Below are 6,724 nucleotides of genomic sequence, written 5' to 3'. Positions count from 1 at the left end.
GTTGTAATGAAAAACGTAGGTTGTGCTATAGACCTAGTTTTATTCCGCGATTGGATGAATGAGTCGTGGTCGGATGAATGAATGGTCCCTGCAAATAGGCCCTGGTTGGATAATAAACGCTTTGAGGTGTTAAGGACGAGATATGGAATCTTGTTGGGGTGAAACACAAAGTCACAATTGCAAATAAAAGGTCAGAGTCTGGATTCTGTACATGTATATTTAATATTGGAGAAACTTATAGCATTTCCACAACAATTAAAACACACATAACATAGAGAGATTGTCAACTTGCAATATTCAAGGTCCATATGCATTCACTACATAATAGAAATGACACAAGCGTGTTAGAAAGATATACATTTAAACAGCTGTGTCAGTTTCCAGTTTCACCGGTGGTTGATACAGTCTCTTTCTTATTGCATTCCGTCTCATACAACAGAGACAACAGCATATCACACAATATGTTGAACTGATAACCAACACGGCTGCAACACCAATAATTATGTGCAACCTATATTTGTCCCAAAAGATTACACTCTTTTCCGGGTCGTCCTGGTGTAGATCTTGGCCTCTCACAACGGCCTCTTTTTCAGACTCAAGGTAAGTGAATAGATTGGTGTAGTTGATCTCTGTCACGACTTCTGCCGAAGTCCTTGTCTCTCCTTGTTTGGGCGGCGCTCGGCGGTCGAAGTCACCGGTCTTCTAGCCATCATTGATCCATTTTTCATTTTCCATTGGTTTTGTCTTGTCTTCCTACACACCTGGTTTCAATCCCATTCATTACCTGTTGTGTATTTAACCCTCTGTTTCCCCTCATGTCTTTGTCAGAGATTGTTTATGTTTGTACAGGTGCGCGACGGGTCCTCGTACCCATGTTTATTTATGTATGTACATTTAGTGTTTAGAGCATGTTTAGTGGACAAATATTAAAAGGACTCCATTACACTTGTTTTACTCTCCTGTGCCTGATTTCCCTGCCACCTATACACACAATCTCACCGTCCTCCAAATCTTTCTCAAACTCCTGTTCCTCTTCTTCGCCCAGTAGTCAACCAGTCAATTCGACCAATGCCTTTAGTCCCCCATCAAAATCTCTGGTGTAAAAGGAGTTACCCAGTTGAATGATTTGATCCATGTTCATCATGGAATCTTCAGGAACTCCGATAACCTTGGCTAGTTTGAGGATCTTCTCTTTGTTGTTGATGACTGTAGCTCCGCTGCGACCCCCTTGGCTTTGTCAGAGAGAGCACATTTCTTGATCTTTTCCAGGGACTGTTTAAATTTTTCAGTTTTTGAAGTCTTTGTACCAACTTGATAGGTGCCTCTAGATGTAGCCACTCTACCAGAACTAACCTTTTTGGTTCCGGCGTAGACTTCACAGTTTTTTGAGTTCTTGCATTGATCACATTGTAAAACTTGTGTAACATAGTTCCTTCTGGACATCTCCTCCAGGACATTTGTAGGACACTTCCATTTCATCTGACCCGTAGTTCTTCAGACTTAGTCCATCCACATGACTGGTTCTCATGATTCTGTCACCATCATTTTTCTTCACAGTTAGTCACGCCGCAGGCATCACAGACTACTTCTTTATAGTCTTTAAATTTGGAAAGTCTGCCTATGTCAGGAGCCTCGAACATTAAGGTTGAACCGCTAGGACAATAGACATTGTAGTACTTGGTCACAGCTAAGACCTTGTATGTAGCAACAAGAACTAGTATTAAGATTATTTTCATGGTTGTCCCCATGTTCTCTTTTTGTAATTAGTCAGAACTCTGTCAAGGTTAATGTTGAGGGAGTTGTTACAGCTCATATATACCCTGTTTGTGGAAATCCCCTAAGTATGCCTAACACCTTTCCTTAGACTTGGTTGGGTGATTCCTCCATGGCTGGATGTTTCTGCTTAGATATGTTTAAAACCTGTTTGGGATAGGGGGCAGCATTTTCATGTTCGGATGAAAAGCGTGCCCGCTACTCAGGCCCAGAAGCTAGGATATGCTTGTAATTAGTAGATTTGGATAGAAAACACTAACGTTTCCAAAACTGTTAAACTAATGTCTGTGAGTATAACAGAACTGATATGGCAGGCGAAAACCTGAGGAAAATCCATCCAGGAAGTACAATAATTTGAAAGGCTGTTTTTTCCATTGAAAGCCTATCCACCATACAAAGACTTAGGACCCAGTTCACTGTCTCTATAGCTTCTTCTACATGTGGCCAGTCTTTGGGCATTGTTTCAGGCTTTTACTCTGAACAAGGAGGGAGATACAGCACTTTCAATGAGTGGACAGTGGAAGTTTCCAGACATGTGCCCAGCGCGTGATCGGGAGCGCGCCTTTCTTGTTTCTCCTTTTCTATTGACGAAGCTTTTGTCCGGTTGAAATATTATTGATTATTTATGACAAAAACAACCTGAGGATTGATTTTAAACATCGTTTGATGTACTTTTTTAACTTTAGTCTGGATGTTGAGAGTGCGCATTGTGCCTTTGGATTACTGAACTAAATGCACCAACAAAACTGAGGTTTTTGGACATAAAGAGGGACAATATCGAACAAAACGCACATTTATTCTGTAACATGAAGTCCTGTGAGTGCCATCTGATGAACATCATCAAAGGTTAGTGATTAATTGAATCGCTATTTCTGACTTTTGTGAGCCCTCTCCTTGGCTGGAAAATGGCTGTATGGTTTTCTGTGACTAGGCGCTGACCTAACATAATCGCGTGGTGTGCTTTCGCCGTAAAGCCTTTTTGCAATGGGACACTCAGGTTGGATTTACAATAAATGTATCTTTAAAATGGTGCATAATACTTGTATGTTTGAGGAATTTTAATTGTGGGATTTCTGTTTTGAATTTGATGCCCTGCAATTTCACTGGCTGTTGTCGAGGTGGGACTCTACTGTTCCACTTATACCAAAGAGGTTAACAGCTGTTGCATTTTCACCATTTAGATAAGCATCTTTGTGTCACTCAAAAAGTGGAAGAAATTGCATATACTGTAGCCATAATTTGTAGCACAGATTGTTGGATGAAATACAAACTAACCTTGCTTACTTATTTCAAAGCGAGGGCACATATTTCAGCCTTGTGGGAAAAAACGGACAAAGAGTTGAAATTCCACAAGGCAGTGACAAAAAGCTTACAGCACCTGGTATTCCCAGGCGGTCTCCCATCCAAGTACTAACCAGGCCCGACCCTGCTTAGCTTCCGAGATCGGACGAGATCAGGCGTACTCAGGCCGGTGTGGCCGTAAGCGAAAGGCAATCTCAAAAAGTGGATGAAATTGCATATACTGTAGCCATAATTTGTGGTACAGATTGTTGGATGAAATACAAACTAACCTTGCTTACTTATTTCAAAGCGAGGGCACATATTTCAGCCTTGTGGGAAAAAACGGACAAAGAGTTGAAATTCCACAAGGCAGTGACAAAAAGCTTACAGCACCTGGTATTCCCAGGCGGTCTCCCATCCAAGTACTAACCAGGCCCGACCCTGCTTAGCTTCCGAGATCGGACGAGATCAGGCGTACTCAGGCCGGTGTGGCCGTAAGCGAAAGGCAATCTCAAAAAGTGGATGAAATTGCATATACTGTAGCCATAATTTGTGGTACAGATTGTTGGATGAAATACAAACTAACCTTGCTTACTTATTTCAAGGCGAGGGCACATATTTCAGCCTTGTGGGAAAAAACGGACAAAGAGTTGAAATTCCACAAGGCAGTGACAAAAAGCTTACAGCACCTGGTATTCCCAGGCGGTCTCCCATCCAAGTACTAACCAGGCCCGACCCTGCTTAGCTTCCGAGATCGGACGAGATCAGGCGTACTCAGGCCGGTGTGGCCGTAAGCGAAAGGCAATCTCAAAAAGTGGATGAAATTGCATATACTGTAGCCATAATTTGTGGTACAGATTGTTGGATGAAATACAAACTAACCTTGCTTACTTATTTCAAAGCGAGGGCACATATTTCAGCCTTGTGGGAAAAAACAGACAAAGAGTTGAAATTCCACAAGGCAGTGACAAAAAGCTTACAGCACCTGGTATTCCCAGGCGGTCTCCCATCCAAGTACTAACCAGGCCCGACCCTGCTTAGCTTCCGAGATCGGACGAGATCAGGCGTACTCAGGCCGGTGTGGCCGTAAGCGAGAAACGATCTCTTGGTGCACTATGTAAAGTCAAAGTGAGCCTTATTAACAGCTGTTGCATTTTCACCATTTAGATAAGCATCTTTGTGTCACTCAAAAAGTGGAAGAAATTGCATATACTGTAGCCATAATTTGTAGCACAGATTGTTGGATGAAATACAAACTAACCTTGCTTACTTATTTCAAAGCGAGGGCACATATTTCAGCCTTGTGGGAAAAAACGGACAAAGAGTTGAAATTCCACAAGGCAGTGACAAAAAGCTTACAGCACCTGGTATTCCCAGGCGGTCTCCCATCCAAGTACTAACCAGGCCCGACCCTGCTTAGCTTCCGAGATCGGACGAGATCAGGCGTACTCAGGCCGGTGTGGCCGTAAGCGAGAAACGATCTCTTGGTGCACTATGTAAAGTCAAAGTGAGCCTGATTAACAGCTGTTGCATTTTCACCATTTAGATAAGCATCTTTGTGTCACTCAAAAAGTGGAAGAAATTGCATATACTGTAGCCATAATTTGTAGCACAGATTGTTGGATGAAATACAAACTAACCTTGCTTACTTATTTCAAAGCGAGGGCACATATTTCAGCCTTGTGGGAAAAAACGGACAAAGAGTTGAAATTCCACAAGGCAGTGACAAAAAGCTTACAGCACCTGGTATTCCCAGGCGGTCTCCCATCCAAGTACTAACCAGGCCCGACCCTGCTTAGCTTCCGAGATCGGACGAGATCAGGCGTACTCAGGCCGGTGTGGCCGTAAGCGAAAGGCAATCTCAAAAAGTGGATGAAATTGCATATACTGTAGCCATAATTTGTGGTACAGATTGTTGGATGAAATACAAACTAACCTTGCTTACTTATTTCAAAGCGAGGGCACATATTTCAGCCTTGTGGGAAAAAACGGACAAAGAGTTGAAATTCCACAAGGCAGTGACAAAAAGCTTACAGCACCTGGTATTCCCAGGCGGTCTCCCATCCAAGTACTAACCAGGCCCGACCCTGCTTAGCTTCCGAGATCGGACGAGATCAGGCGTACTCAGGCCGGTGTGGCCGTAAGCGAAAGGCAATCTCAAAAAGTGGATGAAATTGCATATACTGTAGCCATAATTTGTGGTACAGATTGTTGGATGAAATACAAACTAACCTTGCTTACTTATTTCAAAGCGAGGGCACATATTTCAGCCTTGTGGGAAAAAACGGACAAAGAGTTGAAATTCCACAAGGCAGTGACAAAAAGCTTACAGCACCTGGTATTCCCAGGCGGTCTCCCATCCAAGTACTAACCAGGCCCGACCCTGCTTAGCTTCCGAGATCGGACGAGATCAGGCGTACTCAGGCCGGTGTGGCCGTAAGCGAAAGGCAATCTCAAAAAGTGGATGAAATTGCATATACTGTAGCCATAATTTGTGGTACAGATTGTTGGATGAAATACAAACTAACCTTGCTTACTTATTTCAAAGCGAGGGCACATATTTCAGCCTTGTGGGAAAAAACGGACAAAGAGTTGAAATTCCACAAGGCAGTGACAAAAAGCTTACAGCACCTGGTATTCCCAGGCGGTCTCCCATCCAAGTACTAACCAGGCCCGACCCTGCTTAGCTTCCGAGATCGGACGAGATCAGGCGTACTCAGGCCGGTGTGGCCGTAAGCGAAAGGCACTCTCAAAAAGTGGATCAAATTGCATATACTGTAGCCATAATTTGTGGTACAGATTGTTGGATGAAATACAAACTAACCTTGCTTACTTATTTCAAAGCGAGGGCACATATTTCAGCCTTGTGGGAAAAAACGGACAAAGAGTTGAAATTCCACAAGGCAGTGACAAAAAGCTTACAGCACCTGGTATTCCCAGGCGGTCTCCCATCCAAGTACTAACCAGGCCCGACCCTGCTTAGCTTCCGAGATCGGACGAGATCAGGCGTACTCAGGCCGGTGTGGCCGTAAGCGAAAGGCAATCTCAAAAAGTGGATGAAATTGCATATACTGTAGCCATAATTTGTGGTACAGATTGTTGGATGAAATACAAACTAACCTTGCTTACTTATTTCAAAGCGAGGGCACATATTTCAGCCTTGTGGGAAAAAACGGACAAAGAGTTGAAATTCCACAAGGCAGTGACAAAAAGCTTACAGCACCTGGTATTCCCAGGCGGTCTCCCATCCAAGTACTAACCAGGCCCGACCCTGCTTAGCTTCCGAGATCGGACGAGATCAGGCGTACTCAGGCCGGTGTGGCCGTAAGCGAAAGGCAATCTCAAAAAGTGGATGAAATTGCATATACTGTAGCCATAATTTGTGGTACAGATTGTTGGATGAAATACAAACTAACCTTGCTTACTTATTTCAAAGCGAGGGCACATATTTCAGCCTTGTGGGAAAAAACGGACAAAGAGTTGAAATTCCACAAGGCAGTGACAAAAAGCTTACAGCACCTGGTATTCCCAGGCGGTCTCCCATCCAAGTACTAACCAGGCCCGACCCTGCTTAGCTTCCGAGATCGGAAGAGATCAGGCGTACTCAGGCCGGTGTGGCCGTAAGCGAAAGGCAATCTCAAAAAGTGGATGAAATTGCATATACTGTAGC

The 6,724-nt window shown here is 43.6% G+C and overlaps 12 non-coding genes across 12 annotated transcripts; all 12 read right to left on the bottom strand.

Annotated features, from left to right (window-relative positions):
- Positions 1–3,139: 3,139 nt before the first annotated feature.
- On the bottom strand, positions 3,140–3,258 carry LOC139403837 (5S ribosomal RNA). The gene has a single exon (XR_011633798.1). It is a non-coding gene; the product is annotated as a 5S ribosomal RNA (ribosomal RNA).
- Positions 3,259–3,435: 177 nt separating this feature from the next.
- LOC139403836 (5S ribosomal RNA) lies at positions 3,436–3,554 on the bottom strand. Its single transcript, XR_011633797.1, has one exon. It is a non-coding gene; the product is annotated as a 5S ribosomal RNA (ribosomal RNA).
- A 177-nt stretch (positions 3,555–3,731) lies between these two features.
- LOC139403835 (5S ribosomal RNA) lies at positions 3,732–3,850 on the bottom strand. Its single transcript, XR_011633796.1, has one exon. It is a non-coding gene; the product is annotated as a 5S ribosomal RNA (ribosomal RNA).
- Positions 3,851–4,027: 177 nt separating this feature from the next.
- LOC139403834 (5S ribosomal RNA) lies at positions 4,028–4,146 on the bottom strand. Its single transcript, XR_011633795.1, has one exon. It is a non-coding gene; the product is annotated as a 5S ribosomal RNA (ribosomal RNA).
- A 260-nt stretch (positions 4,147–4,406) lies between these two features.
- Positions 4,407–4,525, bottom strand: LOC139403833 (5S ribosomal RNA). The gene has a single exon (XR_011633794.1). It is a non-coding gene; the product is annotated as a 5S ribosomal RNA (ribosomal RNA).
- A 260-nt stretch (positions 4,526–4,785) lies between these two features.
- On the bottom strand, positions 4,786–4,904 carry LOC139403830 (5S ribosomal RNA). Its single transcript, XR_011633792.1, has one exon. It is a non-coding gene; the product is annotated as a 5S ribosomal RNA (ribosomal RNA).
- Positions 4,905–5,081: 177 nt separating this feature from the next.
- LOC139403829 (5S ribosomal RNA) lies at positions 5,082–5,200 on the bottom strand. The gene has a single exon (XR_011633791.1). It is a non-coding gene; the product is annotated as a 5S ribosomal RNA (ribosomal RNA).
- A 177-nt stretch (positions 5,201–5,377) lies between these two features.
- On the bottom strand, positions 5,378–5,496 carry LOC139403828 (5S ribosomal RNA). The gene has a single exon (XR_011633790.1). It is a non-coding gene; the product is annotated as a 5S ribosomal RNA (ribosomal RNA).
- Positions 5,497–5,673: 177 nt separating this feature from the next.
- On the bottom strand, positions 5,674–5,792 carry LOC139403827 (5S ribosomal RNA). Its single transcript, XR_011633789.1, has one exon. It is a non-coding gene; the product is annotated as a 5S ribosomal RNA (ribosomal RNA).
- Positions 5,793–5,969: 177 nt separating this feature from the next.
- On the bottom strand, positions 5,970–6,088 carry LOC139403826 (5S ribosomal RNA). Its single transcript, XR_011633788.1, has one exon. It is a non-coding gene; the product is annotated as a 5S ribosomal RNA (ribosomal RNA).
- Positions 6,089–6,265: 177 nt separating this feature from the next.
- On the bottom strand, positions 6,266–6,384 carry LOC139403825 (5S ribosomal RNA). The gene has a single exon (XR_011633787.1). It is a non-coding gene; the product is annotated as a 5S ribosomal RNA (ribosomal RNA).
- A 177-nt stretch (positions 6,385–6,561) lies between these two features.
- On the bottom strand, positions 6,562–6,680 carry LOC139403774 (5S ribosomal RNA). Its single transcript, XR_011633740.1, has one exon. It is a non-coding gene; the product is annotated as a 5S ribosomal RNA (ribosomal RNA).
- Positions 6,681–6,724: the final 44 nt, after the last annotated feature.

This window comes from Oncorhynchus clarkii, unplaced genomic scaffold (assembly GCF_045791955.1).
Source record: "Oncorhynchus clarkii lewisi isolate Uvic-CL-2024 unplaced genomic scaffold, UVic_Ocla_1.0 unplaced_contig_1096_pilon_pilon, whole genome shotgun sequence".
Lineage (NCBI taxonomy): Eukaryota > Metazoa > Chordata > Actinopteri > Salmoniformes > Salmonidae > Oncorhynchus > Oncorhynchus clarkii.
The sequence above is the reverse complement of the archived record's forward strand: the minus strand, read 5'-3'. Positions and strand labels throughout refer to the sequence as shown.